The following is an 11,032-nucleotide window of genomic DNA, read 5'->3' on the forward strand; positions in this document are numbered from 1 at the left end:
GGCTGTGTGCCTCCTGTTTCTGTGCATATAATCTCCTGTAGTGCGAAGCACGGGCCTGCAGGAGGGGCAATGCTGGAGTGGGCTACCGGCGACAGTGGGGAGAGGGTCCAGGATCAGTCTTTGCTTCTCCTAGTTTGGGATGGATTCTCGGTGGTAGCTGTAAGCACAAAGCTGGGGCTTCCAGAAGAGCTGGAGGGGCTGGGAGGATAGAAATGCCCCCCAAAAAGATGAAAGACTCCCCACTCCTGGGGCAGGGTGGAAGGTCTTCTCCTACCCTAGGCAAGCCTCCTGGTAAGTGTCCATACTCTTTGGTATGAAAGAAACTGTCTTCTCTTCCAGTCATGCCAGCTGACCCAGCCCTCTCCCTCAATCACATACCATGTCCCTGTGATCACCACAACACGTGCCACCCCCTCTGTCCAGGTGCCATGAGTCACCTGGCCAAGCGCACACAGCAAGTCGCTGGCAGAGGTGAGACCTCGGGTCTCCTCAGCCCAATCTAAGGAGCCTGCCATCCAACAGTCATGCATAAAGCGGCCCACTATGACCTGCATCATCTACCGCTGTTAAATTACTTGTTTCCAAGCTTACCGTACTTTGTATCAGATGATCAATGCATTTAAAATCAGCAGATACAGTGAGATGTCTGCTTTCTCATAATATATAGCTTTAATAATAATAGCGTTCATGGTAGCTATTTCTCAAACAAGAAACATGACTTATTGTAAGTTTCTATGGCTGGACACAGTGGCTCACACCTTTAATCCCAGCACTTTGGAAGGCCAAGGTGATATGGTTTGGCCTCGTCCCCACCCAAATCTCATCTTGAATTGTAGTTCCCATAATCTCCACATGTTGTGGGAGGGACCTGGTAGGAGGTAATTGAATCATTAGGGGGGTTCCCCCATGTTATTCTCATGACAGTGAGTATGTTCTCACGAGATCTGATGGTTTTATAAGGGGCTTCCCCCTTCACTTGTCATTCTCTTCCATACCACCCTGTGAAGAGGTGCCTTCCACCATGATTGTAAGTTTCCTGAGGCCTCCCCAGCCATGCAGAACTGTGAGTCAATTAAACCTCTTTACTTTTTAGCTCATTCATTATAAATTACCCAGTCTTGGGTATTTCTTCATAGCAGTGTGAGATTAGACTAATACACAAGACAAGAGGATTGCTTGAACTCAGGAGTTTGAGACCAGCCTAGACAACAAAGTTTCCACCTACACCTACACCTACACCTACACACACACACACACAAAATGAGCCAGGCATGGTGGAACCTTGTCCCAGTTGCTCGGGAGACTGAGGTGAGAGGATCCCTTGAGCCCGGGAGTTCGAGGCTGCAATAAGCCAAGATCACGCCACCGCACTCCAGCCTGGGCGACAGGGTGAGTCCCAGTCTCAAAAGTAAGTACATTTCTATAAAATTTGAAAAATAAAGGAGAAGAATCTACCACTCTGGGTGAGGCCCTTATTAATAGTAGCCAGTACTATAAACCCAGGTGTCTGCCCGGCCTTTGCAGGATTTCACAAATGCACTAAGTCTGTTGTCAGGACACCCATGCCTGGACCTTGCCTGGAACCCCCTAGTCACTTGCCTGGCTCCCTTTCTGGAGCCCTGCCCAGAGGCAGCTGCTTTCTCACACCACCCTCTCCAGCTCTTCCCTCTCCCCCAAGCAGCAGCAGCTCCCACTCCTCCTCCCGCCCTTGTCCTCGGCCCTCCACATGGCATCCACCATGTGCCTCCAGTCACAGCCGCATCAGTCTTTCTGGACAGTTAGCTGTTTGTCTTTTACATTTGCTACAACATCAAGCATAGCACAGAGCCAACAGCTGGCCAAATATGTGAAGTGTTGTCATTTTTAGTTACTATGCTAAAAAAAAAAAAAATGGAAAAGGTTTAAGCAAATAACAAAACAAAAAACAAATGAATCCATTTTAATATAAACCCAAGTAAGTATAGGTCCACAATTTCTTCTTTATAATTTTGAAACCCAAATGGCTCAGAAAACTGAAAGATTCTGCAGAAGTTTAGAGCAAACTATTTGATGTCAAAACCTGACTGAACAGATCAGGCAACTGAGTCTTCGTGCTCACACTCAGCGAATCATCAGGTTTGGCCGCAGAAACCCTAGTGTGTCTAGAGTTTCTAGAAGGGCGTGCTATGTTGGGCGGGGCTGTGCAAGTGATGGGAGGAGCTTAGTGAGGGGTGGCTCTTTGCAGGTGAGGAGTGGAGCCTAGTAGGGTGGGGATCCAGGTGAGCTGGGCCTTGGGGATGGGGCTTGCAGGAGATGGGGTGGAGACAGTGGGGCGGGGCTGCAGGCAACCTGGGCCTTGGGGGCGGGGCTTGCATGCGAGAAGCGGGGCCTTGTGGGGGCAGGGCTGGCAGAAGAGGGTGGGGCTTGGTGATGGACAGGGCTGTTCAGGTGAGGGTAGTGGCCTCCTCAGGGGCTGCGGGAAGCTGGGCTAGGTGAACCTTGGTAATCCTCTCTGGCCTTGGTCATGTGGCTCAGGCTGTGCCCAGCAGGGAGTCCGACCCGATCGAGCTGCGGTCTCCACCCTGAGAGCGAGGGCTCCTTTCCCCCAGCACGGGTTAAAGCAGGGAGGCCGGGCCCCATCGAGGGTGGGGGTCTCCGCCCTTCCACCCTGAGAGCGAGGGCTCCTTCCCCCAGCACGGGTTAAAGCACCGTGTGTCCGTCCACCTGTGCAGTGGCTGGTCCCCATGTGACCTGGAGGGTAGAAACCCTGGGTCCTGCCGCTGGTCCGGGGCATCTGCTTCCCCTTCCTGCAGTTCCTGGGAGGGTCTGTGTGTCCAGGGGGCTCTGATCCCTGCCTCAGGACCACGGGTGAGGGGTCAAGATCGCCCGCTGTGGAGCTGGCCCGCATCTTGCTTCTGTGGATCCTCGCTGTGTGGTTCTGGAGCAGTTCTGTCCTCAGGAGAGCGATCCTCACAGCTGCTTCTTGGGGTCGTGAGAAGAATTAATAGGCCAGCCCCCAGGTAGCTGCTCGTAGCCCTGTGCGGGGCCAACCCTGTGTCACCACCAGTTCCTTCCCTTTGTGCTCCACCACACTGTCACATCGCCAGCCTTTATTTCCTTTTCCTTGGACCCAGGCAGCAAGTGCCCCGCTGGCCTTGGCAGCCCCTTCTCTAATCTGTCATCAAATCACTTCCTGACGGACAGCACTGACCAGTCATTGGCGTCACCAAAGCCCCACAAAATAGAATCCAATTTTCCTATTGAGCTGTGCAGAGCTGTCCCAGCCCCACCTCCCACAGGCTGGCCTCATTCACCATGGGATCCGTGGTTCTCACCTGGGGCTGGGGGTGCCTCTGGCATCCGGTGGAGAGTGTCAGGGATGTCCCTCCAGGCCCAGTACAGTCCCCCAGCCAGTGGCCAGCAGACAGCAGCACCCAGCCTGATGTCCCTGTGGCTTCTGGTTCCCCGAGGCCAGCTGTGCTTTGCTGCCTCTTCATCCTCTCAGACGGGTGCCCTCTCTCCACCTTCACTGGTTAGCAGTGTTCCATCCACTAGAGCTCAAAGCACTGCCTCCCGGCAGTGCAGCCCCTTCTCTTGGCCTGCCGTCTGCGTGTGCCTCGCGGTCTGTGATATGTCCTCACTGGCCCATCAGAGCAAGGCTCCCGGGGACGGAGCGGTTCCTGTTTGTGTCTCTGTCCCACCTTCTCTGGACCTGGCACCGTGTCCTTTGCTAACAGAGGTCTTGGGTTGATTGTCAGCAAAACAGACAATCTATATGGATCTAAATGGCTGTAAACATGCTTGATTGGGGTGTTTTAAAAATAATTGGATATGTAAACATTTGAGTGTGACACAGGTGGATTTTCGGGTGAATGGTCTTGTTCTTCAGGGAATAACCACAGGCCCATCCACAAGGACCATTTCTGGCTGATTTATGGAACACTGTTCTACCTGGTTAATTTTGAACGTTATCTCAGCCTGAGAGGTAGGTCAGCATGTGACGAAGATCACTGGTTTGAATCCTAACCTGCTCCTTCGGAGCTGCACCTTCCATGCCTCCGTTTCTTCCTTGGTTAGGTAGGAAAGGTATGAGCTACCTGAGAGTTGTGAGGCCTGCATTGAGTGACCACATTAAAGTGCCAAGAACTGCACCCAGAATGTTGGTATTTAAAGACCTTTAAACATTCTGATGCTGCATTTTAGTACCCGGGTAAAACAGCAAAGTTATGACAGATGCAGACGCAGACCCTCGGTGAGGTGGGGGGCTGATGGCAGGAGGTGGATCACCGACCCTGGAATGAGAGTATGGTCTGTTCAAGGCTGAACGAAGTGCACATCGTTGCATGTACCACAGAGGTCCCTCTGGTGAAGTCCTGGAAGGGTCCATGTGGCTGAGCCATGCGGTCTTTCTGTGACGTCCGGCAGGAGCAGAGCTTTCGGGTGCAGCCCTGCTCTTGTGTGCACAGCCCTCAACTGTCTCAAAAGTCTGAGGCTTAAAGCAGGCTTCGGGTTTCCTTACACCTCCCAGACATCTAATTTGCCTGGCAAACATGTTTTTCTTGGGTGTAAAGGTGAAGGAGTGGGTGACTCTGGTGAAAGTGTACTAATTACTGCACTTCTGGGTCAGTGGCGCTTGGTTGAAGACACTATCTGCCCTGGGTGGACATCTCTGGGGTGGTGAAAACCGGTGGCTGGATGTCGCGGGGTTGCCAAGAAGATGCCAGCTTTTTCCTTTTTCCTCAGTAACAACACCCTACTTTGTTTAGGGAAGCAGCGCACCCAGCTAAAAAACCAATTCTCTTGCACGGCGGAGTGGCTGGGGACACAGGTCCAGATGCTGGGCTGCTGATGGGGGGTCCTGGAGAGGGAGGTGTCGGGAGGCTTTCCCGACCCACAGCAGCCCTGAGTCCTTGTCCGGCCTTCTTGCCCGGGGCATGATGCCTGGAGGGAAAGCAGCTTCAGGGGCCCAAGTGTCAGAAGACAGAGTCCTGGCATGTGGGGCAGGCCTGGGCCAGGCTCCTTGGATGATGTCACAGAGCTGCTGCCCATGCGGGGACCACCCACCTCTGAGCCCCATGCAGATTTTTGTCTGTAGCCAAGTGAAATCCTGGTACAGCGAGTGAAGCAGTCAGAGGCACCTTTTGTGGAAGGAGGACAAAGCTGGAGAGAAAGAGGTTTTCCTAAAAGGCACAAGGCACTGATACTTCGTTAGGGATAGGTCCTAGGAGTGTGGTTGCTGATGGGTGAAAAACTGTAGCCAGAGAATAAGTGGGAATGGCCCTTGTTGGTATTTAACTGATTCATTCACGAATGGTCTGAACAGTTGTAGTGAAAAGAATATTTTGGACACAGATGTTTTCATCCTGCTTGACAAGCAGCGTGACTGTAGGCTGTTCCATCCTTCCTGGGTGACAGTGAGAGGGTCTCAGGCCCTTCCGGCCCTGTGCTGGCATTTCCTCAGGGTGTGTGTCCCGTCCCGAATAGGCTGGAATGCCTCTGGGTGCAGCTGAGCCTCTTGAAAAGGTAAGAGTCATGTGACATGCTCTGGGTGAACAGGAAAATGAGGGAGGACAGGGAGAGGGGCCTGGAGGTGAGGAGGATGGTGAGCAACACTGGCGACAGGGGATGGAGGGTAACTCCGGGGACAGGGGATGGAGGGTAACACCACTTCTCCAGGCGCCTTTGGGGGATGCTGCCACCTCTGGCACCCCAGAGTGAAGTCAACAGGATTCTGTCCCCAGAGCCTGGCAGCAGGGATTGGCCCAGTATGAACCACCGTTCACTGGCTCCGCACCCTGGGACAGGCTCCCTGGTGTTTCCACCGTGGTTTCCCATCTGGACAGTGGGACCCTGAGTGTCCCCATCACAGCTGCGCCTGGAGTCCTGGACTCCAGCGTGTCGTTGGCACTTGTTAGCGTTTCTTTTGTCGTGGTCGTGGATGAAGTGGCTCTTTCTTTGTGTGTTCACAGCCCTCCTGCTCACTTTACCTTCTGGGAACACTTTTTAACATAACTTCCTATGTGGGGAGGACTCGAGTGATTAATCGAATGTTTCATCAGGTGTGGTTCTTCTGTTTCCCAGTTTTGACACAACATTTGGTGAAATTTCCAGGGACTCCTGTGGTCAACCTCACAGTTTCACTCTGTCACTTTCTAATGCAGTATTCTTTGGGAGTCTTTTAAATTAAGTACCGTCATTTAAAAATAAGTTTTATAATATGCAGTTTCAGGTTAATTCTTTACCTTTGTGTGTCAGGCAGTGGCTCCCCACCTGTGAGTAGTCAGAAAGGTTCAGGCAGTTTTCCAGGGCAGTCTTTGCATTTACTGGAACTATTAAGAGCTGATTCTTGCTTAGGCCGTGATTGACATGCAGTGCACGTGAGGCCGTGCCTGGCTTAGTGACTTCTGCAGGCTTAGAGGTCTCTTTCTGTTCTTCCCAAAGCCTGCTCTGCTGTGCTGAGTGTTCACTGCGGGCGACGGTCACACTGTCTGGCACGGGCCACCGAGGCCACAGGGCGGACTCCACATAGCGGAGCCTACAGAATGGCAGAGCCCAGCCTCCTCGACCCCCTTCATGGGGAGCAGAAAGCACAAGCCTGTGATCAGAGCTGTGCTAGCCCAGAAAGCCTCCCAACAGGTTTAATTTAGGAATCGGCTCCTACCAACTGCCCACGTTTAGGATGTGTTTGAGTTTTTGTGATTTTTCCTGCACTGAAGCTACTGGACTGGCTCTTGAGTCACTGTCATGGGACTTCACGTTGCCCCGACGGGAAGCCTCGGGGGAGGAGGGCCGCACAGAGGCTTGCGGCAGTGATAATGAAGGGCTTGTTGCCTCTTGGGACAGCGAGTTCAAGCTCTTTGTAATTGTCAGCGTAAACAGTGACCCGCTGAGGACACGGCTGTAATTCAGGGTGGCATGGTTGATTGTCATCGTTGATATCAGGTACCTGCCTCTAAAATGACGGTACCCATAGTGCAGCTCCTGCCAAACACACGTGGTCCTGGGCCCCTGCAGCCAAGGTCGTGCTGCCAGGCAGGCCTGCAGCTGTGGGTGCACTGGGGTCTTCATGGCACTGAGCGACTCCCTCGTTTGCTTGTGGGACCCAGCCCTCTGTCCCTCCCGGTCCCCGGTGCGGCTCCTCCCTGTGTTCTCCCAGCCCCGTGCACACCTCCGTCTTCACAGCTTCCGTAGTTTTCTCGTGGACGCCCCAGGTGGGCGCCTGGGCAGGGATCGTGTGTTAGTCGAGTTCTCTCCAGCCATCCCTGGCTCGTGGTTCAGCAGGTCCCTTCACATGAGTCAGCCAGCTGTGTGGCTGCATGTTCAGGATGCTTGTCAGGGGCCTTCCTCAGGTCAGAGCAAGACCCAGGCTCACCTCCGTGGGACTTTGGAGCCCGCCCTGGAGAGACTCCAGTCACGTCAAGAGGGGCCGCCTGGGTCCCCGCGGGCTGGTGGGAGTGACTTCTGAACCACTCGAGGCCCCACTTTCTGTTCCTACACCCCACAAAGCCATTTAAAGCGCCATGTTCTGGTACCGTGTGCCTCTCGAGTGTGGCACACAAGCCTGGACGTGGATCTGAGCGGGCGCTGCCTCCCTCAGGCTGTGCTTGTGTTTTGGGGCCCCTGGAGCACTGGTGGCTGTGATTCCCGCCGCTGTCTGAGCTTCCCTAGACGGTCTCACCCGCAGCCTGAGGGCCACATCGGCAGCCACCGAGGAGCGAGGAGACTGCAGGTCCGGCGTTGGTCCCACTCAGTCCTTCTCGACTTTGGTGACAGAGGAGACAGCAAAACTTCAGCTGGGAACCCCAGGCCTTCTCTGCTTGGGGCCCTGGGACTGAGATAGCACAGATCCTGCCATCCACGTGCTGGGGGCCCTGCTGTGCAGCTCCCTCCTCTGGTCAGGGGCCACGCCCTTGAGTTGGGCAGCTCAGGGTCCTTGCATTCAGGGGCTCAGGGCGGGTCCTGGATGCAGAGAGGAGAAGGGCGGCGGTTTGAGTCCAACTGTGTTGGCTTCATTTTCTGCCTCTTGTCCCTAAATACATTTGCAAAGTTTTCCAGATGAAAACTCAGAAGGGATTTTTAATGACTGGAATCTGTGAATTCCATGGAAGCCAAGTCTGTCCACCTCTTTCACCCACCTCACTTCTTCCCATTGGGGCTGATTTTGGCAGCATTCATAGGGACATGGATGCAAGGGGTGGTGGCCAGCCCTCAGCCCTGCGTCCCTCCCCTCCTCCCCTCAGCGCCACAGCATTTCAGTGTCATTCCCTTCCCTGCACGCGTCCTCATGAAAACCAAGTGCAGTTGGAGGGAGACACCTGCGCCCACTCCCGTGACCTTCCCGGCCAGCCCGGCGGCAGCGGCCCCCCGGCAGGCATCTGTCTGGTGCTGCCTCCGTGGCCCTCCTGTCACCTGACGCTCGTGCTCCTGAATCTTCACATGTGTGCTCCATGCAGCCACCTCACGGGCTTCCTGGGAACGGAGACTGTGTCTCACACTGGTCAGAATGCTGTTCTCTGTCCTGTCCACTGAATAGTCCAACACAGAATCATTCCTCTGTGATTATTTATGCTTTGTTATGTAGAGCTGGAATAAAGAAAAAGTGAATTTAGACATTACAGCCATCAAATTGAAGCTAGGTAATTGCATTAGGGAATTAAATGAGAGCATCTGAGCTTCTCGAGTTCTAATTCCACATCTTCGTATCCCCATCACCCCATACCCAGTGTCTAACACAGCTCTTGGTCTAGGATTTTCTTGATTAATGCTCATTGAATTGAACTGGACTGAGCTTAACATTCCCACCCGGAGTCAGAAGCCAGTCCCTGAGCAAATTGCATTTAGAACGTGAGTTTGACCTTACTGTGGTAAGGGGTATCCTACACGCCATAATTCCTAGTCAATATTGGGTATTTAGTCAAATAGACTCAAGTATAGAGAGGCATTGGCCCAACTGGTGAAAGGGCAAGGTACAGTGCTTTAGGTCCAGGTCCCCAATATCAACTATGAAAATAAAACGTTGTCAACTCCAATTACAGCCCTGTCCTCAGCTGGTCACTGTTTATGCTAACAAATATAAACAGCATGAACTTGCTGTCCTGAGAGGCAACACACCCTCCATTCTCTCTGCAGTGCAGCTGCCTTGGTGGATGGAACATGCCCCTCCTTCCTCCCTCCACCCTCCTCTCTCCCTCCCTCCCCCCTCCCTCCCCCTCCTCTCTCCCCCCTCCTCTCTCCCCCATCCTCTCTCCCTCCCCCCCTCCTTCTTCATGTCTTCTCTCACCTTTCTCCCCCCACCTTCTCTCCTGGGCGAGGGGCAGAAGAGAAGGGACCTCCGGAATCTTCTGCTTCATCCAAGCAGCTTGGGGGCAGCATCAACAGCTGCAATTTGGCTGCCCCAGCAGGTGCCCCAGGGCAGCCTTTCAAATGGGAATCCTGGAATCTTGTCTTTCCTTAATGTGTCCTAAAGGCTGGAGGACATGAAGTGAAACAATGCTCCATGCTCAGTCCTGTGATTTTGTGTATTTATTGGACTTACTTTGAAATTAAACTAAACGATACCCAAGGTAGAGCATTAAAAAAAAGAAAAAAGGGCCGGGCGCGGTAGCTCAATCCTGTAATCCCAGCACTTTGGGAGGCTGAGACAGGCAGATCACGAGGTCAGGAGATCGAGACCATCCTGGATAACACGGTGAAACCCCGTCTCTACTAAAAAATACAAAAAAAATTAGGCGGACAAGGTGGCGGGCGCCTGTAGTCCCAGCTACTCGGGAGGCTGAGGCAGGAGAATGGTGTAAACCCGGGAGGTGGAGCTTGCAGTGAGCTGAGATCCGACCACTGCACTCCAGCCCAGGCGACAGAGTGAGACTCCGTCTAAAAAAAAAAAAAAGAAAAAAAAGAAAAAAAAAAACAGGCTGTGGTGTTTGAAAAACAAACAAAACCGTTTGGTTTGTTGGTTTGTTCTTAGACCTTCACAGGCTACTAGGTCACACGTTTCAGTGTCTCAGCGAATGACTTTCTCTCTGGAAGCCGTGTCAGCCTCTTGTTTGATGATGTCAGCCACAGCAGAAAGAAGCACTCCGTAGGCCCCGTGCTCAGCACCTTGGCATGAGCTCCTGCCATCTTCTGTTCATGCTCATCACAGCTCTGTGCAGTGGGCGTCCTCCTGATCCATGTGGGAGGATGGAGGATGGAGTCAGAAGGGTGAGTGACAGCAGGAGCACATGAGGGGTCTCTCCTGAGATAGGGAGGGGAACCGGCCCAGGACCTCAGTGCCCATCGCGTCCTTCCTCCTCCTCTGCCTCTGTGACTGTTTGACTCAGACTGCAGCGACAGACATGAGTATGTGCAGAGCATGTGTGCTCCCCTGGGGGTGTGTGCTCATATTGGCAGGGAGGGATGTGATCTTGTACAGAGCGTGTGTGCACACCTTGGGGGTGTATGCTGGCATTGGCAGAGACAGATGTGAGCACGTACAGAATGTGTGTGCACACCTTGGGGATGTGTGCTGGCATTGGCAGGGACAGATGTGAGTGCGCACAGAATGTGTGCTGGCATTGGCAGGGACAGATGTGTACAGAGCGTGTGTGCACACCTCGGGGGTGTGTGCTGTTGTTGGCATGGACAGACATGAGTGTGTACAGAGCGTATGTGTACCCCTGGGGGTGTGTGCTGGTGTTGGCTGGGACAGATGTGTACAGAGCGTGTGTGTACACCTCGGGGTTGTGTGTTGGTATTAGCACGGACAGACGTGAGCGTGTACAGAGCATGTGTGCACACTTGGGGGTGTGTGCTGGTGTTGGCACGGACAGACGTGAGCGTGTACAGAGCGTGTGTGCACACCTGAGGGTATGTGCTTATGTTGTTTTGTAAGCGGCAAATACGTGGCCCTTGCGTCGGGCGGCCCTGCACCCATGCTGAGTCCGTCAGTGGCCCTCAGGTTGGGGTCTCCATCTCCCCAGACAGCACTCGAGTGTCTTGAGTTTTCAGATTCTTCCTCTCCAGGTACTTGGGCCTCCTCAGGACCAAACACCCAGAACGAGCCAACTGCAAACTA

Source organism: Macaca mulatta, chromosome 6, assembly GCF_049350105.2.
Source record: "Macaca mulatta isolate MMU2019108-1 chromosome 6, T2T-MMU8v2.0, whole genome shotgun sequence".
In the NCBI taxonomy this organism is placed as follows: domain Eukaryota; kingdom Metazoa; phylum Chordata; class Mammalia; order Primates; family Cercopithecidae; genus Macaca; species Macaca mulatta.